At 44.3% G+C, this 27,310-nt stretch overlaps 1 protein-coding gene across 1 annotated transcript in view; it reads left to right on the forward strand.

Annotated features, from left to right (window-relative positions):
* Nucleotides 1-24,733, forward strand: part of PITPNA (phosphatidylinositol transfer protein alpha) — a 324,861-nt gene extending 300,128 nt beyond the window's left edge. The window contains exon 12 of the mRNA XM_069615411.1: nt 24,363-24,733. The gene's annotated coding sequence lies outside the window, so the exon portion shown is untranslated. The remainder of the gene's footprint in view (nt 1-24,362) is intronic.
* The last annotated feature ends 2,577 nt before the right edge of the window (nt 24,734-27,310 follow it).

Here is a 27,310-nt window from a genome sequence, read left to right on the forward strand (position 1 = left end):
ATGCTCATTGCACCAATGTGGGCAAGACCACCATGTTACTCACACCTAATGTGCATGTTTCTGTACCCACCTATCAAACTATAACAAATACAAGACCTAACACAGAAAAACAAACCGGTCACACACTCAACACCTCAGACGACCAACTTAGCAGCTTGGCTCCTGAGGTCCTAGTTTGGCCATCTCTAACTTCCCACAAGGTGTATGGATATCATAAGAGAAGCAAGGAAACCAAACACAAGGCATTGCTATTTCAACAAATGGAAAATATGTGTACTCTGGGGCAAAAGAAACTATCAGGTCCCAGCGCCGAAATCCTGCAGGAGCAGACTAATAACCCACCAGATGCCCCAAACCGGTTCACCCAACAGTTTATTGCAACAACTGTTGAGTTGACATGGCTGGGGGAAAGGGGAAGTGGATAAAATAACAAATGGTCAGGATTTCTCCGGTTTCCATCAACTCCTAGACGTCTTGGAACTCACGAAAACCTGCAACTAATACATAATTAATTCGCATCAAACCGGAGCACTCAAACACTTAAATAATATGTACTTCCCCAGAACCACTGATTACCTGACTGCCTCTGACTATTGCCTAGAGGCAACTAGAGAAAGGTTGGATTCTTGTAGAACTGCAAAACTGCAACTGCCCTCTACTGCTGAACTCGCTGCAACTACTTTGATCCTTTTCTGCTGTAGCTGTAGATAACTCACTAACTTCTATACCTTTCCTTTTACTCACTGCATTAAATGGATCTTTGCATTGTTTGCCATGCTTCTCTTGACAGTTTTTACTTTGACACTGTTGCGTAGCTGTGCCACGCTTCACTTGACTGCTTTTGTTTTTACATTAGGACTTAGATGTGTCACTCTTCTCAACTGTTTTATGTTGCTTTAATGCATTGCCTTGGCGCTAATAATCGTTGCCACTTCAGTGGGATATTCAACTAAGTATGCCCGTGTTAACTCACAGCTGACGCGCTACTGAAACGAGTGGGGGAAGACCGCCTTTTCACATAAACACAGTGCTCCGAATTGGCCGATCGGATCACCTAAGCTGATTATTCCAAACTGCACAACTCAGCTGTTAACTGAAACGCAAGACGTGGCCCTCTGTCATGCTGCCTCATGCCGTAGGGTCCTTTCCTCGAACGTGGCTCGGATCACAACACGCTTGTAAGAATATACATTGCAATGTCTTTCGAACACGCACGGAAGCCGGCTCTCATTACTAGAACACTTCTTACACTGGCACGTGCACAGAGAGAAAGTGCAACTTAACGTTTAACAATAACTTTCTGTAAATATTCTTTTCCTTGAAATCAAGTAACACTGAATGTAGGAAATACTGTCTTTGGCTTCTCCTCAGTTAACTTCTAAACAACTTTATACACGCAACTTCAATTAAAGTACTGCATTGAAAATACATTCATGGATTTTGATTTTGATAAACTTCAGTCACTTACCTGAATAACAATATCAACGGCACTTTCTGATGGACATCTTCTTGGATGTATGATTTCCTTTTATCTGGTTTCACTTGTTTTTCTCTGGAGCTCTTGAGCGCTGTGACTACACCTGCACTGATCTTGAATGAAAGGCAGTTTAGAACCTCTCCTGAGGTTCCAAACTGCATCACAATAGTCTTTAGCCAATTACTGCTGAGCAGGAAGTTCTCAATTTTTGACTTGGACAATAGTAGCTGGCTGATATGATGGTTAGGTTAAGGAAAAGAAAGTTGTAATTGCAACCAATAAAATCCTCCATAGCAGCTACAACTACTAATGCCATCTTGAAATGCCTAAGCTAACGCCTTCTGTTACCCAGGGACCTGACAGAAACAAAACCAATCCCATAGATTAGCTTCAGAGGTGGTTCTGTATCTCTACTAGACGCAGGGATCGTGTTTAATTCACTGAAGGTATACTTGGCAGCCTTAGCAGTGTATACCACACCAAAAATCTTAATGGTGGAAAGTACCAGTTGTTAAAGCATTTATGGAATGTGTTAAACAAATACACCTACCAGTATCACACATCCCTATGGGATGGGACATAAACACGGTTCGCAATTGGCTCATGGGACAACCCTTTAAACCCATGCACAAAGCCTCTCGGGGTAGCTTTCCTAATTGCAATAACATCTATTAGGATTTGTGAGCTACAAGCTCTATCCATCTCAAACATTTGTCACCATACATAAAAACAAAGTGGTTCTAAAAACACACCCTAGATCTCTCAAATTCATATCTAAAATCTACATGAATCAAGCAGTTGGATTGTCAGCATTCTTCCAGAACCTGCAGAGCAAAGGAGAAAGAACACTACATACTCTAAATCAGGGGTCTCCAACCTTTTCATTGGCGTGAGCTACTTTCGGTGGAGGGCCAACAGTGGAGCGCTACTTGCGAGCGATCGGGGTGGGGGATGTTCATAAACATTGGAGCTTTTTTTTTAGCAGCTAATTTTCTCTTTATAAATAGAGGGAATATCATATGCTTCTCAATTACGTTAATAAAGTTCAAAAACCTCTTTATTGCAACCTTTTTTTATTAGTTTACTTAAAAGGGTTTGCTAACCTAATATATAGTGCCGTGCTAGGTATTAGAGGACAATACCATTTTATGTAAATATATGAATTTCTTTAAACTGCATTTGCAAGTCCCGACATTTATAAATAAATGCACAACAGTTTCATCAATTCAATACTTGAATGTGGGCAAATGATGCATGCAATTCCTCAGCAAATATTGCGCCAGCCGATGCATGACTGCAAACGTACAGGTTCACTCTTGGTCATCTCAGTGACCCCATGTATATTAATGGAGTCAGTCTCCCATCTGGGAAGACAATTATATTTCTGTTAAACACTCTGAACTCTCACTCCAGTTTTCTCGATCTATAGATCCATACCATATTCATTCATTGTGTGTGCAGCGGTGATAACTTGTGTCTGAGAGAGCTCATTCTTTCATTCAGGAGTGATAAAGGGGTAACAACCCCCTGTATGTGGGAATCAGGCTCTTTTTGCCCCATGGTCCCTCACTGCAGAATGAGTGAGCAGGTTTTAAGACCCTGCTGTTTCTGCTATCCTACAGACTTGAGCCTTCTATCCCTTGCCCCATCACGGCTTCCAACATCCCGAGCGGCAGCTTATGGACAGCAGGCAGCTCGGGACATGCCTGTTGCCAATTGAATGCAGCCAGATCTACTATTTAGAAAATGGGCCAGTGTCATGAACCCACATTGGTGGTGAAGAAACACTCAACATACAGAACACACTGGTATAGTGTTGCAGTCCTGCTGAGAAATGACAATTCGGTCTGCTTAAATGTAAAGCAGAGTGGCTGAGAAGTACACGCACTGTGCCATTAAAAATAAAGAAGCTCTGGTGTGTGGAAGTGCTGCTTCGGTGGCATCAAGAGTATGCAATTCCCTGCAGGGTAGTGTTCGTAATTTCCTATTGAAGTATAGCAGCCCTATTGAGAAGTACAATTAAAAGTGAAACTGTGCAGTAGGCTGGTTCAGTGCTGCCCCATAAAAGGTGTAGAAGCCTCTGTGAGAAGTGGTAGTACTGTCCCAATGGTGAGAAATTTAGTATTTTCACATTAACTATGCTTAAGCACTTTGGGTTATTGAATAGCGCTGTTACATTCTGAGTAATTCCATCCCTTCAAATATATTAGCTCTTGTATAACCACAACAGTGTTGAGTTATTCTGATGTTAGACTTGCTCAATAGTTCTGGTGATTGAAAATGAGGCCAGGGTCGAAACGGAGACATGCAGCTAGCATGCTGAATGTCTCCCTTTCGCCATGGGCTCTGTGTTAGTCATATGAGTTACTATTAGAAACGCAGGGCTCTGGCGAGGAAGTCCCGATGGGGGCTTGCTCGTCAGAGGCCCTGCCTTCTAAAAATAACTTGCATGACTGGAAAGGAGCCCAGGGCGAGCGGAGACAGTAATCAGCATAGCTGAATGCTTCGTTTCACCCTGGGCTGCTTTCTGCCAAGCTGCCCACCCCTCCTCCGACAGCATAAACATGTGCACACATGAGAGGAGGGCCCGCAGATCGGTGTGCACAGACACAGAAAGCAAAGAAAAACATCACAATTCACCTCCCCCGACCCACCCGACCTCACCTTACCTCAAAATCCACTTCAGGCACACTTCCAAGCACCAGGGCAGCTCCAAAATAGAAAAAAAAATACATGCGCCACAGTGCTTTTAAAAGAGAAAGCCCGGGCTTTCTCACACAGCACAAAGGAACTTGCTCTGGCCAATCACAGGGCGCATTTCATATGCTTTACAAATTTGCAGGCCTGTGATTGGTCAGAGCACTTCCTTGAATCTTTTTTTTTTTTTTCTGAAAGTCGAACGCGAGCTACTTCAGAGGCTCTGGTGAGCTACTGGTAGCTCGCGATCGACTGTTTGGAGACCCCTGCTCTACATGTACACAGGGCACTAGTGTACTACCTTAACAAAACCATATGAAAAACACACATTTCCAAGTCTGTTACAGCAGGTAGAAAAGGAAAGGCAGTCACCAAGGCAACTATTGCTAGATGGATTGTTAAATGCATACAAATGTGCTATTCCATAGCTAACAAAACGATACCATGGGCTCACTCCAAAAGAAGCACGGTGGCACCACTTGGCTTCCATTGGTACATTAGCCAAGAGAGCAGTTGCAAAACAGCAACTTGGAGTTCAATTCATTCAATAAACAATGTTGTGTAGACACTGAATCAAGATAAGACCCACAAGTGGGTCAAGCGATATTAAAACATTTATTCTCTACTAGCTCTTCCGCCTCCTTCACTAAAATACTGCTTGCTAATCTATGCAAAGCATGTGAATCTAAGCAGATTCACAAGCTCCAGAAGACAAACATTCCTTGCCAGTAATCGTGTTTCTGTAGCTTGTATCTTCCCCAAGCGGGAGCAGAAGAGTGCCTACACACATATACAATATTCTACACATGTCAGAAAACAATATGAGGACGTTGACGCGTGAAGGGGCATGGGTAGCTGTACACATAGAGTAGGGTTAGTGTTACAGGTACGCCCCTGTCGATGCCCCTTTTTGGATAAAAAAAATGTATGTAATACTCCGCACCAACCACTATCGTATACATTTTCAATAATTATACTGTGTGGTGTCCCAAAGCTGATTGGCAAACAGGGAGTGACATACACCAGTAGAGTGGTGTTCACATAAATGTGATCTTATTCTAATTAACATAAAATGGCATCTACTTGATGTAGCTAAATGGCTTCTCCTTCAAGTTCAACAAAGTCAGACTCTGGGATCAAAAAGGCCTTGCAATCCAGGCTTCTTCCTGGCAATTCTTGGAAGTTGTTTTATCACTCGCAATCTGGGGTATTTGAGTGTTCTTTACACTCTCTACACTTCATTCCTAGACTGTCTTCTCTGGTGTCGTTCGTTGTCTTCTAAGCATCTTCTCTTCCATGGTTGTGAGATCACCTCTATCCACATCGTGGCAGCAATTGAGAGACTGTGCCACCAAGCTGAGGCCCCAAAGCTTCCAGTGTTATGTAGGAAAACTCCAGGTTCCCTGAGGGACTCAGGAAAAGGTCATTTATGTGGAGTTTTTCTAAGGCCGGACAAGTTGCACCTAGGATATTGTGAGAAGGGTTTTTCAAAGTCTCTACCTGGGGTAGGACTTGCAGAAGCCAACCTGGGTCAACAGGGTTGTTTCAACCAGAGTTAAACTTAACCACTCTCTAGAGAGTAGCAAGGCTGAACTGTGGAGTGGGTACTAGTATAGTTGACACTTCAGATATGATAAAAGGTACCAGACGGATACATAAAACAATAATCTAACGTATTATACGATCAAACAAAGCACACTTTCTACTATTGAAGATAAGTACACATAACACTATACGTATATATTATCCATTAAAGTAAGGCATATGTATTGTGATGTCTTAGGACTGCTCAAAAGACCAAGTAGCTAACTTTAAGTCCAATCTGTATATAGTGAGAGTATGGGTTTTAGGTGTCCAACAAGGTCCTGGTAGTGGGTAAATAGCACTCTTAAGAGGCCTCACAGGAATTTAGGTCAAATAAGCAGCTTGTTTCAGTGCAAATAATAGTAGGTAGAAAGTGACTTTGTCAAATTGTAGATGTTTTAGGGAGCAGCTGCTACCCCTAGAGTCCAAGAGGATGTCATCTAGGATGACATAACCTAGAAGTGCCGGTCCGGCCACCATCGACCTGGGTCAGCCCCACATACCGCTTAAGTGTGCAGGACTTTGCGCTCAATACAAACCCATTAGGGAAAGGCCCAATTGAAGAGATATAATCGATCTCAGTCCCTGGAGTTCTCACAAAGACAGGAATGCACTTTCGTGGCAGTCGTATAGCATTGTCTGGTCGCAGTTTAAAGAGATCAACAGGAGTTGTCTTCAGGCTTCTCTGGATACTTCGACCTGTAGCGGAAGCACCCTGGATTGGTCCCATGATGTAACAAAAACCCTCTTTAATCCATAGATGACCGGATGGATGCATGGCTTGCCTTGCCCCCCGGACAGAGCCAGCAGGCCCTCAGTAGCATGGCAATTGGGCTTTAGGTTCCTGCCATGCTCCCCTTCTTCTGAAGGTCAGTACAGCAGGGTTCGAGCATTGCAACAGAGCACTGAGGATGTCCACATGAAGATTCTAGACCACAGACTGGATAGTGGCCCTTGCAGCGGAGCAAAGCTGGTACTGGATTTTGCTGCCAAGTTGCAGAGATGCAAGCTCCAGCGGAGATGGCGATGCAGGACAGCTGACTTGTTAGTCCCACCACTGCAAAGGTCTCCCCTATTGAGCAGAAGGTAGAGTTCCAAAACCCAGTGATGTTTGCTGAACCAATGCTGGTTCATTCAGCAGTCCTTTGCCATCCCTCAGAAGTTGTCTTCAGATATCTTCAAGTACCAGTAGTTGGCTTGTTTGCTTGCTCCAGGGCCTCTCCTTATATCCACAAAAGAGGCTAGAGGTTATCCCAGCCGCCAATATGGGATTGCAAAATTAAAACTTGGAGGTGGCTATCCAATAGTGGGCAGCCAGCCTCCCAGAATCTTCCCAGCAACAGCCACCTCTGGAGGCATATGGGTTAGGGGCAGTCAGCTCCCGTCTCACCATCACCTACTAGCTGATAAACACTCGTCAAACGTCCCGGGCTTCCTAGCGGAAAGCCTGCAAAGATGCACAAAGAAAGAACTCTTCCCCTGTCCCCCACCCCGGAAAGGCAGAAGGACCCCCAACCTGGAAAGGCAGAAGGATGTCCAGCAAAGGCCATGCCACCCTGAACAGGACTTCCAAAACAAGGAGTACACCTTTTTGGTTTATAGTCCTCTGAAAAGCATTATCACAGCTACATTGCATCCACAAAAATGTATCCACTATCTCCAGCATATTCAGGAAAAGTATGGCAAATAAAAAAAGTGCCATTTCTGAAAAAATAAAGGTGATGGTGTCCCCACAGCACACCATGGGCAATGGCTTGTGCTGCACAGGAAAAATATACTTCGTAGAAAGGGGATGACTTCCAATGCACAGTTAGGTATGTGGGTGACACAAAACGCGAGATAAGGGTCCATGAGGGCATCTGGCAGCACTTCACTTAAGGTGAGGGGTGCTGCCTTAAGAAAGCATAGATGCTAGTGTATGTGGCGAGGTCTCCAAGTAAGGGCATCCGAACAAGTGTCCCAGAAATAAAAGGGAACGAAGCAGGGTTGTGAGGTTGGAAAAAAAAAGCATTGGTGCTGGCGCTGCTCAAAGGAAAGTATGGGTGTCCGGGGGATAGGAGGAGGGGGGCGGAGATTTCCAAAAAATCTCCCTAACTAATATAATGGGACAAAGTCAATGGGCACTGATACTGTAATGGGGAAAAAGTCTGGAAAGTCTGTTTTGCCCAACAGGTGCGTAGAAGGCAGCAACCTAACCCAGGGGAAGAGTGCCAGTGCTAGCTCCAAGACCCCCAGGAAGCAAAGCACAACTCCATTTCAGCCAATGACAAAATGCTGTTAAAGTGAGCCTGCAGAAACCCACAACCATGGAACTTGGGGACCCCTCATGGTTTTTGAATAGCACATGAGTGCTCAGAGATTTGTACTGATGGTGGCAATTCCCAAAAACCTGGCTCAGGAATGGCAAAACAACCTGTTGAGTAAACGTCTACCATTGCAGTTTGAGTTCCAGGATCCAGTCACCCAGAGATATGTACCCCAAGCCAACAACTTTGCAGAAGAAGACTGTAGTGGGTTTATTTTAAGGGGCTTCTTTTATGTATTAATTTAAAAATAAAGCTGAAGCTGAAAGGCTACCAGCACCAATTGACATTTATTCATTGGAGCCAACAAGCCTCCACAGCTGAATTTGAAGTGTTCATAAAAACAATTTGAACTACCAGAATTGGAATTCACATACAATTTGAATCAGATTGAGAACATCTCATAAATAAAACCACAACAATCTTGCAAGATTGTTACCTGAAGATCAATCATGGGCAACATTACATCTAAGAGATTACAAACGCCTCTGCCAATATAACTCTGATAACTAGCCATGAAAAAGGGTTGGCGGTTTACATTGACTTGTTTACGTATGGTTATATAAACAAAACTCCTGTTTGGTTACATCAACGATGTATATAAGACGGTTTATAGTCAAAATGTCGAAAATAATAATGTCGACATCCTATACTAATAATGTAAAAAGTCATTTTTTCGAAAAAAAAATGTCGACAAAAAAAATGTCACTTAAAACTATCAACACCTCACCCAACACCCCCCTGCCACCCCCCCCACCACCACCCTCCCACCCCTCATACTCAACACATTCTAATTATATATTTATTTATTTTTTCAATAAATAAATAACCAAAAAGAGTCATTTACTATTGGGGGGGGTCCCCCCCAATCCCCCCTCACCCAACACCCCCCTGCCACCCTCCCACACCCCCTCCAACCACCCTCCCACCCCTCATACTCAACACATTCTAATTATATATTTATTTATTTATTCTTACAATAAATACAAAATTTCGAAAAAATCTCGAAAAATGTCGACATTTTTGTTTGTCGACATTATTGTTTTTCGACATTTATTTGTCGACATTTTGACTGTCGACATTTTGACTGTCGACATTATGACTGCACACCATATAAGACCACTATTTTCTTTGTGTATGCACCATGAAATCTGATTTGTTTGTGCTTAAAGAAAATTATTTAAGTACATAATAGGTTTTACAAGCACATGGATTAAGAAATACAAATGTGGTTTGTGGAATCTTGAATCTCACTGAGAATATATTTGTGTTCATAAGCCTATGCAGATCGACTTTGCCCCAAATTCTATTGCTAATAACTTTTTTGCATCACTGGACGGATTTGGAATTTCTTTTCCAAAAACAGTTTCACACACAACGAACACTCCCCTCTTCTCCCCCCCCCCCCCACCAAACTAGACTAGGGGGGTGGGAGGGTGTCCTGATTAATGACAGACAACACAGTGGTCATGCTCTACCTGAACAAGCGAGGGGGCATAGGGTCACTGCCCCTGTGCAGAGAGGCAATGCAGCTCCGGTTATGTGCACTGAGAGAAGGAATCACTCTTCTGGCAGTTCATCTAGCCAGAAAAGAAAACACTGGGTGGATGCTCTGAGCAGGCAGAGCACGATCTCCCACAAGTGGAAGCTAGCTCAGGAAGTCCTTCTGGAGATCTTCACACTTTAGGGAACCCCGCAAGTGGATCTGTTTACAGCCTGTTTCAATCTGAAGTGAGAGCTGTTCTGCTCCAGGGAATTTCCCCAAAGAGGAGCTCCAGGTGACGTGTTTGTAGTGGGCTGGGAGTTTCCACTGCTGTACACTTATCCTCCAGTCCCCATCATTCCTCACGTAATAAGGAGGTTGACGAAGTTAGGGAAAACCATCATCCTGGTTGCTCTGGATTGGGCCAGGAGAATGTCTGGATTGGGCCAGGAGAATGTGGTACCTGGACCTTCTAGAGATAGTCATCTGCCTTCTGATTTGTCTTCCCCCAAAGAGAGGACCTACTCTTGTAAGAGGGAGGTTGCATTATTCACCCAGAGATCAGGACTCTTAATCTTCACACCTGGTGTCTGAAAGGGTGAACTATAAGGATTGGGGCCTTCTGGAAGACGTGATGGAGGTGTTGCCTTTGGCTAGAAGACAAGCAATTAAATCCCTATACCGCTGCCATTGTAATACATTTCCCAGCTGGTTCAGGGAAAAGATACTTGATCTTTTCACATGTAGGCTTCCCTATCTTTCTTGCTCCACTTGACCCATTCTGGGTTACAAGTGGCCATGGTGAAGGGCTACTTGGCGGCACTTTACATTTTTAAGAGATCTCTGGATGAGGGATTGTACTTTAAAGTGCTGATTTTAGTACAATTTCTTAAGGGCCTAACACATTTGTTTCTGCCTGCTCCCTTCATGGTGCCAACATGGGACTTGCATCTAGTATTGAGATGTCTTTATAGGAGCTCCTTTCAAGCCCTTAAATTTGTCGATTAAGAATGCTTACTATACCAAAATAGCCTTTTTAGCAGCTTCCACGTCTGCCTGCAGGGTGAGCTACAAGCCCCATCTACTAAGCTTCCTTTCACGTCCTTTTTCACGGACATGGTAGTTTTGAGATTTCGATCATCCTTTCTTCTGAAAGTTGTGTCGGAGTTTCACCTTACGCAACGTATAGTATTACCAACTTTTTATCCTACTCCTCACCCATTAAAAGAAGAGGAGAGACTCCTTCGTCTGGACCCTTAAATGGTATTATGTTACTACATTACACGGACAGCAAATGTTCACTAGGATGACTGCTCTTCTTTGGATACGCTGGTCAAAGATTAGGTTTAGCAGTCACAAAACAAACCATTTCTAGATGAGTTTCATGTGTATAACGGAATTCTACTCTCTGGTAAGCAAGAATTCGCCTGAAGGTTTGAGGGTGCATTCCACTAGAGGGGTGGCTGTCAGGTCCAGTTGCGAATTCCTGCAGGAGTGACGATAGCCCACCAGATCCCCCCCAAGCCTGCCAGCCTAACAATCCTGCTCAACTAAAACTATCAAACTGGCAAACCCAATAGGAAAGGGGAATTGGCAAAAATAACAAGCACAGATCTTCTCTAGTGCCCTAGTCTCCAGCTTCCTTCTTGGACTGGATCACTCTGAGTACGATTTGCCGTGAAGACCTAGAAGGTAACCAGTTATCCACAGTTACTAACAGCTATCACTTACCCTCTCTTACCCAGACACTAATTCCTCCCAAGACCCTCAAAATACCTGCAGCCTATGCTTCCTGAGCTGATGGCCTTTTTTTAAGGAAACTGCTGCAAAAATGCTGGAAGTACTTTTCTTTCTTCCTTAACTAATAGTTCCTGTTCAGAATTTATGTTGCTAAAACCATTTATTACATTGGAGTCTTGAATGGTACTCTTTTAAAAGTTCTGTAGTTCTGTTTAACTAAAGCTCTGCTCAATATGCTCAGATGCATTAATATCAGTTTGCGAGCCTTGTTTATTCTTTTAATGACAACACTGCCCACCCTAAACTCTTTGGTCTTGCTTGCTCGCACTGTTCGCTCACCAAAGAGCATTGTTCCCTTCTTGCGTTGTCCGCGTTTATGCTTCCTTGCTTTCTGCCTTTAATTCCTTGCCTTCGTCGCTACGTTGCATTACAGTGACCGTTCCTCAGAGGACACGATCAGCTGTTCCATTGTCAGTTGCTGGAGTTCGTTGTGAAGGAATACGTCGCTGACTTAACCACATAATCGTGTGTCTTAGGGTTCTTTCCTCTAGTAAGCGCGACGATCCTACTACGCGAGCAACTCAGGAAATCTAATTTTAGTTTTCTACTGATTATTGTTATTTAATGACTAAGACCTTACTGTTTGCGTCGGATCACCATGCGCTGTAAGGTTAGTAATTAATCCACGGTCTGGAAAGCTGCAGTGACTTGAAACGGCGCGCGCACCCCAGCAAAATGCAGTGCTCTGAATTTCGTTAAATTTTTCGCTTTTCTTATTTACAAGTTCTACGTGCCTTCAACTACACGCTGAGAACAGTTCATAAATATTTAACATTCAACTCAATAACATTAGTTGAAAAGGCTAAAGAACTTGAGTTATGAACACTTAGCTTTCTTCATCTGTTTACTTCCTCAATGTCTTCTTATCTTTTCACTTCTGCTTTTCTTCAGAGATGAAATCTTCAGCGTGTTTACTAAATCTAGCTGAACTATAAAACTGCGACCTGTTCCCTTGAAAACTAGAATGAAAGATAGTTTAGAACTCCTCCAATCACTGCTGCAGAACTGAGCCTCCATATTGCCCTGGGGAAACAAAGGCTTCCTGAAGGCCACATTAAGGAAGAATTTCATATTCCCAATCAATAACCCCAAGCATCTAAATCCACTCCCATACACTAAATGAAACATCCTACTGATCACCCCTCCTGCACCTCCAGTTAGTGTTTAAATCGTGTACAGTTAAGTGGAAACCTAAATGGGTCTTTAAAGGATAGTTCCGGGACTTTTTTTTTTATTGTTCCTACGGTTCGGCCATGTGTTTTTAAGCATAAATCGGTAGATCGTAGAAAACTTTCCTATGGACCTTACCCGACTTTTCGTCCATTAACGCACTCGAAATCAGCCGCCATTTTGTGATAATCCTATCATTTCCCCCCCATCGACCTGGCTCAACTGCGTTTGCGGCACTAAATCAAATCCCCCGCCCCTGAGCCTGACATCAGCAGACGCGTACCGCCCATTTCCCAACGCCAAAGCACGTTTCGTGTCAACAATCGCTGCGCCTCAGCTAATGAAGTGTCGCCATGGAAATGGCAGGACGCCTCTTTCCTCAATAAGTATAAACACACCGTTTCACAACACACAGCAGCAGATTTTCGATTCCATTACTCTCTCTGTGTTACTTTGAGTATTCTGTGACTCGTTTCTGTGCTCTGGTCAGCTACCTTCGCCGCTTCTAGGCCTTGTGAACACCTGTACCATCTCTGTAAATTATTTTACTTTCTTTACCACACAATGGCTACAATAATGCCGTATATGTACGAGCCCGAGTACACCGAGGAGGAACTACTGGAAAGGCAAGCACGCGAAAACGATGGGGATTCGGACGGCAGTTGGGAGGACCAGTCAACGGATGAAGAGCCTGGACCATGTCGCATGGACGGCGTCTCCACCTGGTGCACGTGCAATCGGTGCGAGCTAATGCCAACTGAGGAGGAGAACTGCTGCTGCCGTGAAAATTCCGGGTGCTTGGCCTACATTTCGGAAGGCGAGCCAAGTCCGCAATGCATCACCGAGCTGCCAGAGTTCAGGGAAGCCTGCCTCTCACGGACCGTGTTGAGGATGATGATGGTGCTTATGCACGAACTTTGCGGCACTGTTCGTCCGCGTAATCCGAGTAACGAGTAAGTATACTCTGGTTGTGATGTCAGTGATGCCACTACTATTTCATGGTCGTCTCCCACATATAAAATTACATCTACATATCATTCGAACGCATGTAAATTGGTTCCATATTGTGCATTTTCTAGATAGAATTTTTTTCAAAGCAGAATGACATTTTTTACCTTCATCGACATTGATAAGAAAGTTTTGTCATTTTAATACCGTTTGCATCTTTCTTTTTCACCGGTGGTACAGGCTGGTGGCCTATCGTTGCTTCACTTGGTGGCTTCACGGGAGGCTCGGACACCGCGTTCGGAGAGTAATACCTGCCTGTGCGGTACTTGCCATTAGACAACATTTCCCCAGCGACAGTGGACAATACCGCTGATTTTCCCTGGATGTGCTGCAACCGGAACTTTACAATGTGTAATGTTTATTATTTATGTTCAATTGAAATTAAGATCTAAAATAAAACCCAACATATATTTTAACAATGGTTGTTTTGATTTTTTAAATGAATCTAGTGTGTCTCCATTGAATAGTCTTCCTGTGCCTTGTCTTGTCACACCACATGTCTCCGGCCAGCATCCTCCCTCACGCTGGCCGCCCACCTTCAATCCACATAACCCTTGAACCCATATGCAGCAGACATACATATGTTATTTTGCGGGTTGGCATCAAGCCTCCCGGCCTTGCCTCCTCCCCCAAAAATACTTACCACACCACTTTGTTAAAGCGTTGGCAATAAAAGGCCGTTGGATTTTATTGATACAAAACATGGTTATAGGTAAATAATCAATATGGTTGATCATAATAAATCATCCTTTTGGGCACCGGGTACAGAGATGACCCCCTCTGGCCCGTGCCGCCTTGCCACCACAGGCCAGCCTGCTGCGGACTAACTGCCTAGGCATCCAGGGTCTCCAGGGTGAACTGCACCCATATATTCTCCTGGGAGGGTGAGGTATTTATAAACTCACCCCCCTGCCTTCCATGTACTAGATCCTGCAGCCTGCCTCTTACATGCAGTTAGATGGCCTCTCCTTGGTGAGGCCCTGCGGCAAACGAGTCTTGTCTGCACGACCACCGCCCCAATCCACCCCCCGCCCTATCAAAGGCAGTTCGCACCGGGGTACTTGCGCTGGCAAGTGGAGCTGTCAGGGAGCGATAAAGGCCAAGAGGTGCCAAAGACCATGTACACTTCAAAGTGGTCTATAGAGCATGGGTTGTTGTTCCCATGTCTACCTCCAGACCCCGTGTCTCCTGCCAAGCATCCCCCCTCACGCTGGACGCCCCCCTGCAAACCACATAATGCCACGACATATTCACGTCATTCATTCACAAACACACCCCTGTTTCGAATTCTTTATAACCCACTTCATGTTTCTAATGAGAACTTCTTTGCGCTTTGCTAGTCGACCCGTGAAGGTGCTGGTTATCTGCTCTTCGTCTCTGTGAACTTCCGTGACCACTTCGAGCAAACTCGTCAGTTTGCAACCTGTGAACTGCTCCCTGTTCTACGACAAACTACTCTGATCCCTGCATCTAACTGTTTGTTCGTCAAGGTAAGGCCATGTACCATAATCATTTTGCGTCCAATTTTTTAATTTATATCTATTTGCTAGTAGTCATCAAATTGCATCCATGTTTTCTTTTCGTTCAAGACAGTACATGCAAGGAACTAGTCACATGTTCTGAGTTTAGTCAAATTATTTTTCTATTTTTTTAAAGTTATTCAAATACTTATCCGCATGTGAATAATGTGTATAGTTCCAAGAACCAAAACGAACCTTGCATTGAACCTTTTATGTGTCATTTAATTTTTTAACACATTGGTATTCATAGAGAATTGTTGATCTTTACTTTTCAGAACTTTCCACAATGCCTGCCTGTTCCATTGGCGGTTGCCCTTCGAAGACCCATAAAAAATCTGAAGGTACTATAATGCATGTTTTCCCTAAGACAATAGATCAGATAAGAGAATGGGTCCGATATTGCGGATATCCACCGTCTGAGCTTGAAAGTAGAGTCCTAGAAGTCTTTGCGGACAAGAGGGGTGATCGATACCGCATCTGCAGCAGGCACTTTAGCTCAGACATGTACTCCACATCATTGCTAATAAAGAAGAACACACCGCGAGCGAAGCGAAAATTGCTCTCAACCGCTATTCCCACTCTATTCGTCCACATCCCTCCACTGGTGAGTCAAGTTTACGGATTTAGCTCTCGGCCTTGCGGTAGTGTGTAGCATTAGCTAACAATTTCCCCATTTATGTATCCACTCAATATGAAGGCGGAAGATTCTCCATCCGTGTCGTTATTGCAGTCATCAGCCACTTCAAGCGCCTATCGGGTAATCTTACTTAGCTATTCTGCCACTGACTTGTTTTAGGCATGTAAATCAATAGTTTTAATTTATCGTGTAATTATTTTACCTAATGGTACACCCTAGTACTCGTCCTCTAGTCTTTGTTTTCAGTTATAATTATTGTTATCCAAAATAATGCAAGTACTGTCTTTCAGGGAGATGCTGAGGAGTCCAACGCATTGACGACAACCGTTGATGTCACTCAGATGCTCGAGGTACGTTTCCGGACAGTTCCATCGATGGGGATCATCAGATCTTGCATTCTTGTAGCGTGATTGTTACACACAATGTTTCTTTCGTTTTTATCCATTGATCTGTCCTTCTGTCGTCGCCCTCCTATGTGTCTTCTTTTTTCAATATTGTGTTCATTACTAATGAAAGTCCTATGTTTCAGGGAATCGATGGAGCGTTAGTCCAAGAAGAAGGGGGAGCATGCAGTTACGGGTCGGCACAATGTTCTACAAGAACATCACCCCTAGTAGTTGATGCAGATCTCTGGGTGGTGACACTTCCAACGATCGAGCAAATCGAATCATATTTAGATATCCATTACTTATTTTAGACAACTGATCATTTGTGCAGGTCTATTTAGATGAGCCGTTGACGCCTGCACAAAGTTTATGTTCTTTTTAACAAAATAGAAAACCATACTAATGCAATTACTGTGTTTCAGGGAGTTGCTGAAGGGTCATCTTCAATAATATCATCAATGGAAGTCTATGCGGAGCCCGAGGTATGGATCTTGACAGTTCCATCTAACTAGATCAACAATGCGTGAATAATTGTCGTTTGAATGTTCTACACAATGCGTTCATTCGTGTTTTGCTATTGAGATGTACGTGGGTATTGGTCCCCAAGTACATTTTGTGTTTTCAATATTATTATACATACTAATGAAAGTTCTATGTTTCAGGGAGTCGATGGAGCGTCAGTGCGCGATGGATGTGCTTATCATGAAAATATAGTCGTTGCAGCGCAAGAGGAAGTGGAGACATGTACACACGAGTCGGAGCAACAGCTTCCTGATGTTGAAGTTCGAGGCAAGAAAGTTTCAAAGAAAAGAAAGCAAAAGAAGGTTAGTGTCCTGGTCACTATATTGTGTTGTTTTTCACTGTTAATAGTTCAATACTGTAAGTTGTGTTTAAACTGAACATCCCTTTTCCAATCTGTCCTCTAGTTGCGAGTGGGTGTACGAACTAGATCTACACAGACAGTGAAGCGAACGAGAGATGTTGCTTGTCAAACCTTTTGGCAGGGACTTGAGACTGGAGATGCATCGTGCCAATGGGAAGAATATGAAGTGATTGACAACGGAGCTGTACCACCACCAGCCATTGATAGTGAATGTCCTCCTGGTAGTTCGGATGCAGTCGGAGATCAATTCACAGAATCCACACCCGCAAAAACTAAGACCGCGAGAAAGTTGGAAGAAATTGTTTTATTCACCCATCGCCGGAGAAGGAACAGATGTTGCAATGGAAGAGAATGAAGTGGACGACAATGAAACACCATCAATATCACTGAACATAGCGGAAGACGATATCAGAGATTCTACCTTTCATGTGAGTGACATGTCCTCAACGTTACAGGCCGAACCAGCTGGGATGCAGAGTGACAGTATAAGGAAAGAGGCCAAATTCATTGTATTCGATAGTTGTTTGATTGATATTATTATTCGGATGAAATGTGGGCATTCGGTTGGTGGGGAAGTATGTGGGGAGCCATTGATTAATGTGACTCGTGCAATTCGAGGCACTAACCTTAAAATACATGCCACCTGTACAAAATATCATCCTTTCTCATGGTCTGCACAACCCATGCTGGGGCAACTGCCAGCAGGCAATCTACTTTGTGCAGCGGCCGCACTTTTTAGTGGTTCAAGTTTTAAAAAGTTAGAGTATTTCTTTGTTTGTGGGAATCCATTTCATTGCGAAAACTCAGTTCTACAAATACCAAATCGATTATCTATTTCCAGCCATTAGCGAAGCTTGGAGAATGGAAAAAATGTCTATTGATAGTACATTCGCGGGCAAACGGTTCAGGCTAGCCAGTGATGGACAGTGCGACAGCCCAGGATTTTCAGCCAAGTACTGCACCTACCACTTTCAGGACATGGAAAGTAAGAAAATTGTGAGTTCGGTGGTCGTGCAGGTGTCACAAAGTACATCCTCAGTGGCCATGGAGAAAGTTGGCTTTGTAGCATCATTGCAAGAACTACAATCGCGGGGAATGGTGATCGACCTGATAGCCACGGACAGACACGTTTCAATTGCCAAGACAATGAGAGAAGAGTACAAAAATATAAATCACCAATTTGACGTATAGCATCTTGCAAAAACAATCAATAAAAAAATGTCGGCTGCAGGTAAAAAAAAAGATATGCAAGGTATTTCACAGTGGTCCAAGTCAATCAGCAACCATCTTTGGTGGAGCTCAAAAACATGTGGAGGGTTGTTGGAAATTCTACTGGAAAAATGGCGGTCAGTAATGCTACACTGTAGCAACGTTCACCGCTGGACCACAAACCAACATTTCCACAATTGTGAACATGGCCATTTGTCCACAGAGGAGGCACGGAAGAAGAAGTGGTTGATTCCTTCATCACCCACTCACAAAGCCATTGAAAAGATTGTATTTGATAAAACTATAACAAGAGATTTGAGGGGACTCACGGAATTCTGCCACACAGGAGATTTGGAGGTGTTCCACAATATGTGCCTAAAGTACAGGCCAAAACGATTGCATTTTGGCATGGAGGGCATGATAAATCGGACTCTAGCGGTCTTGGCACATAACCATAATGTTGGCCGTCAACAAAGTAGGACGACCGGAACTTTAGGGACGCTTCGCTACAATAAGGCCTTCACTAAAAGAAGTAAACAATGGGTGATCAAACCAGTGTTTCAGGATATGCAATATGAGTTTATTGAGAGACTTATTGTTGATGTCCTAGATAGGCACATACATGGAGTTGTGAACGAACCTGTGCATGGGACAACTGCATTGCCACCCAAAATTGCCTCTGTTCCATGTCCACCTAAAGCAGAGCTCATTGAGGAAATACACATCACGGTTTAAATGATTGTAATTTGATTGTCTGTTCTCTCGAGTCTCCTCATGTTGCAGGCCCATTGAATATGTGTATCTATGTAATGTGTAAATAAAAGTGATTGCTCAGTGTACATGCAATGTGTCTCTCCACCGTTGCCCCTCCCTTCACCGTGCAGTTGTGCGAACCACCCTGGTGTCACCTGTGACTTTGCTCTGGAGTCTCCTCATGTCGCAGGCCCATTGAATATGTGTAGCTATGTATTGTGTAAATAAAAGTGATTGCTCAGTGTACATGCAATGTGTCTATCCAACCTTGTTCATTTGCGCATTAAATTAAACCAAACAGTAATATAAATCATTTTTCAAAAAATATATAATGTCTCCGTATTTATGGTTCTCTGGGGCTGCAAATGCACGCAGACAAAATGCAAAGATGGAGTGTAAATTTCAAGTCCTGTGAGATGGCCTTACACTGAATGTAGCTAACTAGGAATGTGTGCTTGTTCAAAGTGAAGGTCAGCTGCTTTGATTTTTTGCTCGGGTGCCGGAATGGCCCACGACTCAGCATAAGGTTCTATTGTTATTTGACCTTGACAGGCCGGGACCATCCCGAAAGACTTCTTTTTGGGGGTGTGGTGCAATAACGTAAACGATAATGAATATAATTTCAGAAACGAAAGCCATTTAATGTTCGTTCATTAGAAGAAATAACGTCGGCATAGAAGGGGTGGTATTTCGGGGCTGCCCTACGCACAGACACAATGGAAAATGCAAATATAATGTAAGTAACTCTTTAGATGAGTTTATACCGCAATTTAATTACTATACAGTAGCTTTAAAGACGGGTTAAGTTGTACTTGTTCGTTCTATGTGGCATATTGTTTTGTACCGCGCACTATCTTGAGGAGAACCATCTCCTTTTACGGAAGCACCTCAAAACCTTCCTCTTTGCTTCTGCTTTCTCTCTCCCTCTCCCCTGCTACAACTGGTCCACTGTCTGCGACCTCGGTCCTGGGCCCTTCCACTCTCCACCTGCACTGCCTCCCTGTCAACCCCTGCACTGGGGGACTGTCTCAGTATCCTACAGCCCCCCCTTCCCAGCACTTGTTCTGCACTTACCTTGCACTCGCCACCAGCTCGCCCTATGTATTTATTATTTTATGCTACTTACCTTGTACTCCACTTCCCCCCTCCCCTTCCCCTTGCACTTTTACCTTCCCCCTACCCCTGCACTTGCGCGATCTGAATGACACCTGGCCTAGTAGGATCGTTGTCTGTCTTCTCCTTGTTCCCCCTCCCTGCCTCGCCACGCCTTGAAACACTTGTGTATAGGTGCGTTGCAAATGCCATATTATATCATATCAGTGACGAAGTGGTCCACTGGCGCTCAGGCGGCTCTGAAAAAGGCGGAGGAGAGGGGGTGGGTTACTGGAAATGACGTATAATACCCAGTTGCACTGTCCTAGCTATGAAATAATTTCCCGACCTAATATATAAAATGAATAATTTTAATAAAGATCTGATGGTGAGACTAATTTCATTTTTTATGTTTTTAAAACAGGTACATCCTTCATTATTGTATGTGTCACCAGTACCAGACACCGGCGGATGGCTTTTACAACCGCCAGTTGCTTCTCCGCGTGAACAACGTTACCACCCTGACCATTTTATGGGACGATCGCCAAGTACAAGTATGCCCTTACGCGGTACTAATGGCTAGATGCAACATACATACCGTTGTGGTGGCCTAGTGCCTCGTTGTTGGAACAGCCATGCGATTATCAGTGCGACCGAAGAGCTTATTTTATCGTAAACCAACACCCCGTGTATTGCACACGAACATCGCTTGCCTCAAGACGAACTATTTTGGATCGAGAGCAAAGAAAAATGCAAATCGCTGAATATTCTCTAAACATTTGATGTCAAATAAATGTACTTTACCAAATTTACAATCTTGCGGTTTGATTTAAAAGTACAGTTTCATATTCCGAATTGTGGCGCGCTGTGTTGTGAGCTGATCTGTGTTGGTTTCCGGGTTCTGTGTGGAGTCGCGTAGAAGACGCCTGGGCGCGTTTGCCTACGCAGCACAGTCACGTCACGGATAGAGGCGGGGAATATGAATGTTTTGATAAAGTCTGTTTCAGGGGCGGGGGATATGATTTAGTGCCGCAAACGCAGGTGAGCCAGGTCGATGTGGGGAAATGATAGGATTATCACAAAATGGCGGCTGATTTCGAGTGCGTTAATGGACGAAAAGTCGGGTAAGGTCCATAGGAACGTTTTCTACGATCCACCGATTTATGCTTAAAAACACATGGCCGAACCGTAGGAACAATAAAAAAAAAAGTCCCGGAACTATCCTTTAAGGTGTGTACAATTGTATGGAATCCTGACAGTCGCTGCTTCCTCTGCACTAGAAAGAGGTGTGCCAGTGCTGAACATCTGCAGAGCGGCAACCCGGTCATCCCATCATACCTTCAGTACATTTTACTGTATAGACTTTATTAGGATAGGAGGGTGCATTTGGCAAAGCCGTCCTCCATAATATCAACAAATAAAATATTCTTGCAATCCACCTTGTAAGACAAACTGCTTTGGGTGTCTATCAAAGATGAATACATGGGATGATACAAGCAAATTCGAAGAAAGTTACTTACCCATGGTGACGTTCTTTCGACTGGATATTCCTCCCATGTATTCCTCATCGCCCTCCCATCCTTCCTGTCTTACTTGCCTAGAATTTCCATGTCTTATACCTTTCTTTTTCGCAACGTCAAGGTTGTCTCCGCCTATGACGCAGCATGCAAATTAAAGGAGGAAAAAACAAGAACTGAGGTAACGGGTCAGCATGCATGCTTCATATACCAGCGTTGTCGCCGCGAGGCTGTCTAAAACAATGACTTAGCACTGCACAACGCTCGACCCTATGGAAAAGAAATTCCGAAGCAAGCTGCAAGCAGACTTGGCTATATCAAAGATGAGGAATACGTGGGAGGAACATCCTGTTCAAAGAACGTTACCACTGATAAGTATAATAACCAATACAACCCAGAGACTAGAGGCAAGTACTTGCAATATTGGTTCATGAAAACTGCATTCCAGGAAAAGCAGACAACCCGGGAAGTAAATGCTTCTTTTAACATGGGCACAAGGAAAGATTGTGAACCCTGGGCTGCGATGACCTCGACGGCCCAAAGGAGCAACAATCGTCCTTCACAGGAGTGTGCCCCACCATCCAGAAGTGGAGTAGACGTCGAAAAGGGGTGCACACACTGCAGTCCTTGGCGGCTCTCGGTAGGCAAATGTGGATGACTCCAGCAGAAAAGGCCCCTGCAGCTGGACAATAGTGGAGATGAACCGGGATGGCCCATAGAAGCCGATTTGGGGATGTGTTGCACACAGAGGCAGCTTCCAAAACCAAGGCGAGAGACCAGGCGATAAACTGCTGTAAAATGGCCCAGAAAATGGTCCGAGGGTGGGGAAGGACTAGGACCAGCAACAGGATGACGAAGAACCAGGAAGGAAGCCCAACGTTTGAAAATGCAAACCGGAGAACAGGCAAGAGAATCCAGTCCCATCAGTTTGGCCAGACTAGGTCTTCAAATTGGATGCTATGGTTTTTCGGCAGAAAAGTTGTCCAGTGGGTAAGGCAACCTAATTATCTTCCGAAAACCACCCAGAGCGGAGTGCAGGTATAGGGTTTCCACTATATGTACCTTCACTCACAGGGGCGGCCGCCTGCCAGCCCACCAATCCCATTCGGGAATTTAAATCAAAGGGTTTTGGTGGCCAACCAATTAGGTTTGCCCTAAAAACCACCAAACACCCAGACCCACACACACAGTAAGTTTACTTTCCTGTTCAAGCCAATGTGGAGACTGCCATCTTGGGATCACAAGTCCACATGCGTGGAACGGCAATTTTGGGTATGCCTCATATTTCCCTGACCAAAGGAAGCCCCTAAAACAAAATGGCTGAGAGTATGAATTGAAGAAACCATTAGTAACACATTGGCTACCATAGAGGTACATCGGGCTGCTAATTGTTTAAATCGACTTGCACCCCAATTCTTAACTAAATTAGCTGCCACAAGCATACCCCCAGAAAACCATCTAGGGTGATCAAATCAACCTAGCGCACAAAGGGGATGCTTACGCAGCATGCCTGAGCCTGGGAGCCTTATGGGTGGCCCAGGACCATATCCTCCTTAAGGAGTACAAAATGACGTAGTGGCAGGGGGATTTCAGCAGGAGTCACTCTGACCACTAAAATAAATTCGAGATCCCCAAAAAGGGGAAAATGAAAAAAGATTAGGGGTCAAAACTAGAATTCTGCCCTAAACCTTTTTCTACTTATGGAGGCAGAATTTGGGATTGCTCAGACTGCCCTCCAGTGCAGATAGCGGAGAACCACTTCTTAGGGCAGTACTGGGCGCTCCAAATTCAACCCCTGCCTTCATTATACAAGAAGAGCTGGGAACATTGTGCCTTACAATCCTGTTTTGCTGAGTGACTGTGGTATGTATGTGTGTGAAGTAGAAGTCAATGTTGTCTACTTCTTCTTTGTAGGAGTTTAAAAGGATTAGTACAGGGCCTCAAATGAATTAGCACCTCGGAGATAGTCATGTGGCCATGTCAATGGCCTTTTTGTGTTAAAGGGCAATTCCTCCATATCTGGACATGTGCCTTTAGATTACTTGCTTAAATATGTTGTGAGAAGACCAAGTCCTATGTGTGGCCAGCTGCTCGTGTGAGTGCTCTCCGAAGTTGTTTGAAAAATGCACCCAAGTGTTTGTATGTTTGATTTTTCACAGCAAGTAATTACAGCTACAAATCCGATTAAGCTTTCTTTGCTGCACTAGAGAAATGAACAAACCCCATGCCTCCTGGTAAGGAACTGGCTTGCTCTTTTTAAATTGGTGTGAAGGAAGTGGCAAATGTTGTCATTATCCAGATCAGTTACAGGTTGTGGAAGGTGATGAGACTCTTCTATTGCACAAACGCAGAAGGGCCTGAAATCGGCTGATTTCATTTGTTATGGTGTACGCATATGGCTAGAATCAGTTATGGAGATCTTCTGAATTACATATTCCTAAATTCTGCAGATGTGCGCGTTTCTTGGCCCGCTACCTACTCTTGGAACTGTGACTCTGACTAGTAAAAAAAGAAAAACGCTGTGAGTGTACTGGGGCGTAGCTCTGATTACATGTGTCGAGTATGCACTGGTCCATCATTCACTCATGAGCTGTATGTCAACTCATAGATAACCAGCAAAGTATTGTGTGCCGTGACCTATTATCCCGATGCGCACTGTGCCCACAAAGAGTTGTTGGTTTTGGGTTGTCTCGTGTGCTCCTGCATTATTTTCACCAATGTGGGCTCGACACCTGCGGTTGTTCCTGCATGAATTCTGCTGCTCTCCGATTGGATTGTGTTTGTGTGCACTAGATGTTAGCCTCACTCTATTTTTTTTTTCTTGTATTCCTTTTTCCCCACAGAGTGCAAGAGCAGCCGGCAGGGAGGCTGAGTGGCTCTACCTTTTGGATTGACGGCGAACGCTGGATACCGCCTTTTACCCATGTTGGCAGACATTGGAACCTCCTGTAGCTAAAACTAGATGCCCTTTAATATTGTGAGCAGATGAGTCCAGTATTAATCTGAGCAAACCTTGAGCTCCGGCAGGGCTGGTGCTCGCCCTGTGTAGCTTCTGACTCATTCCTTTTCTTTCTCCGTTGTGTTCTGAGCAACGTGCTCGTGCCTCACATTGATTACTATGTCACTTATTTAGGAGATCTAGCATCTTGTGATTTTAAGAAAGTTATTTTGTTTGCTTAAAACCATGATAAACACGTGTCTGGTCCCTGTTCAATGTCCTGCGGTGGTTTGAATTGTGTGGGTTGGGTGGTGGGGAGGGTGGGAAGTATTCCCATTGTGAAATAAGGATGCACTGCTCAAACACTGAAGCAGGATTCCTTCTACTCCGACAGCGTGCACTTTTCTTTAATTTCCCCATCCATGTGGAAGGTCCATGCATCTTTTGAGGGCAGTTTCAGCATACATTCCATATAGGGCGACTGGCCAGCTTGCCCATAACCTGCACATCCAGGCCTTGCTTCTTGGCCATTAGGATTGTCCTCGGAAGAAGCCAGCTGTTCAGCCCTGCTCTGTGTGAGCTCTATGAATACCCTCTAGTGGTGCCTTACCTGGACAGGCTCCTGATGAAGGTCGTTCCCCGAGCATGTGTGTACTTGGGAGCCCCTCGGGTGGCAGCATCCAGTCACAGATCTCCTAACTTTGTATCTAATCTATTTGGGAGATGGGTTATGATTTCAAAAGCATTCCTGAGGTATGAGCCGAAAGACCTGTACCACCTCTGGATTTCTGATATACCACCCCTGCATTCACCACCTGCGTGGGCCACCCTGCATTTATCTTCACGTGACCTGCAGCCTTGGCACTGCCACAGTTGTTCGAATGAGATGGCATCTTAATCCAATCGAAGAGATTGTGGTTTGCAGGCAGCCATTTGATGACTTTCCGTTTATGGACGCATAACGGAGGACCTTCTCTGGAACTGGTGGAGGCAGCAATGAAAGTGAGGTGGTGGTGGTTATGGGAAGTGGGAAGCAGTGTCAATCCTTAGTAACTTACTCATGGTTTGCCTTGATTGTCTCGCTCAGTGCAATAAGAATTGTGCAGGTGGCTCTGTTTTTTTTGCCACTTTCAAGATGAAAGTAAAACCAGCTTTTGATTGATGCAATAACAAGTGCTGTTGGTGAAGCACTTATGTTGGGACCAAGGTTTGATTTTGGGGGTAGGATGTTCTTGTCAAGGCGCACTGTCTGGGGGTTTCAGAGTCAGCATCTCAGGTCTTCGAAATAGAAGTATTTAATCTACAAAACTATAGATTTATTTGGGTAAATGTTCTGAGGTAATTTTCTGAATAATCTGATTGTGCTTGGTTCTCTTCCTGAGGAACAGTATGGTTCCCGCTGGGGTCTCACCCTTGGAGCAGCTTGGATCCGTAGCAGGTGTCTCCTGAGGAGCAGCCAGATTCCACACAAGTCTCTTCCAGAAAGCAGTCGGGTTCCATGCTCATCTCTTAGGAGCAATCTGGTTCTCCACCGTTCTTTTCCCGAGGAACAGTCTAGTTCTGAAGTAGTCTCATCCTACAAGCCTGTATGTCCTTCAAGGGCCTCTTCCCATGAGCAGTACGATTTTACCAGCATCTCTTCCTTTGCACTTACATTGCTTATTAATAGATGGCTATATTTTCTTAACACATTTACCTCTCTCCCATTCGTCATTGGAGTTTTAGGAATAGTTTAAATGCAAAGCTGTCCACGTGTATAAAATAAACGCGCTGAAGTGTCCTGGAGGTCACAAAGGTGCTCAGGGTCCTTCTCCATAAAGTTGTTATAGATGCCCAGTAGAGAACCCATACCTGGTGAAGCATTACATGTCCAATATCTAACACCCACACACAGAGTGCTTGATTCCCAGAGCCCAGCCCAACACACTAGATACTGGCAGAATAAAGTCAGACCCTGGCAATATGTGTAATGAGTTCTAGTTTTTAGTGCTAGAAAATTCCTTTGCAATGATGTGCCTTTTCCTTGACGTAAGGTCGTGGGGGATTTCCTATACACTGCACATTTGCAAACCGCTTCGCATAGCGAACATGAAAACCCTAGAACTAAGCTCTACGCAGTACACTGCATACACTACTGCCAAAAGGCACACCCTTCTTGCCTGACATGGCTGATGTATTATCAGGGCCAAGATGTGCGTAGGTGTGTTTTGGGTGGTTAATCCACTATAAACCTAAACTGCACTTCCGTAAAAAGGAAAATAAAGCACCCCACGCCATCTGGCATGACATTGTAGGCTCTTCTGTTTTGTGTTCTCGGCAGTGTCCATCTCTGATATTCTTAGATGGTTGCTCTCAGCACTGCACAGTGATGAGACATTCCGATTCCTGTGGCAGTATGTTTATAGAGGTTCCACATTGTGATTCAAATCTAGAAGACGTAATGCACTCCACATTGTGCAGAGCTGCCACGTGGCCCCATGTCCTATAGCACAACACCCCGTGCTAGGCCTGGCTTTTTAGCTAATCGTTCCGTGTGTATAATGGGAAAGTGAAACTACAAGTCAAGTCCCTTGCTGTTGGCCAAAAAGCCAGGATTGGCCTTCAGTTCGAGTCCTAGTATGGAACTACTTGGCAGCATCCCGGAAGTGGATCCCGACTGCTCCTTATGAGGGGCCAGATTATCCAACACTTGCACTTGTGCAAACCTTGAAAAAATACACTCGGCACCCGTTTTACTGCTTGGGTAATGGAATGGAATAGGCCGGTTTGTGCCAATCCATATTACAAAAACATTTGAACTAGGGCAAAGATGAAACGGACTACTTTGTGCTGCTTGCTTCCTAACATAAAAAG

This window comes from Ambystoma mexicanum, chromosome 9, assembly GCF_040938575.1.
Source record: "Ambystoma mexicanum isolate Mex_15411 chromosome 9, UKY_AmexF1_1, whole genome shotgun sequence".
Taxonomy (NCBI): domain Eukaryota; kingdom Metazoa; phylum Chordata; class Amphibia; order Caudata; family Ambystomatidae; genus Ambystoma; species Ambystoma mexicanum.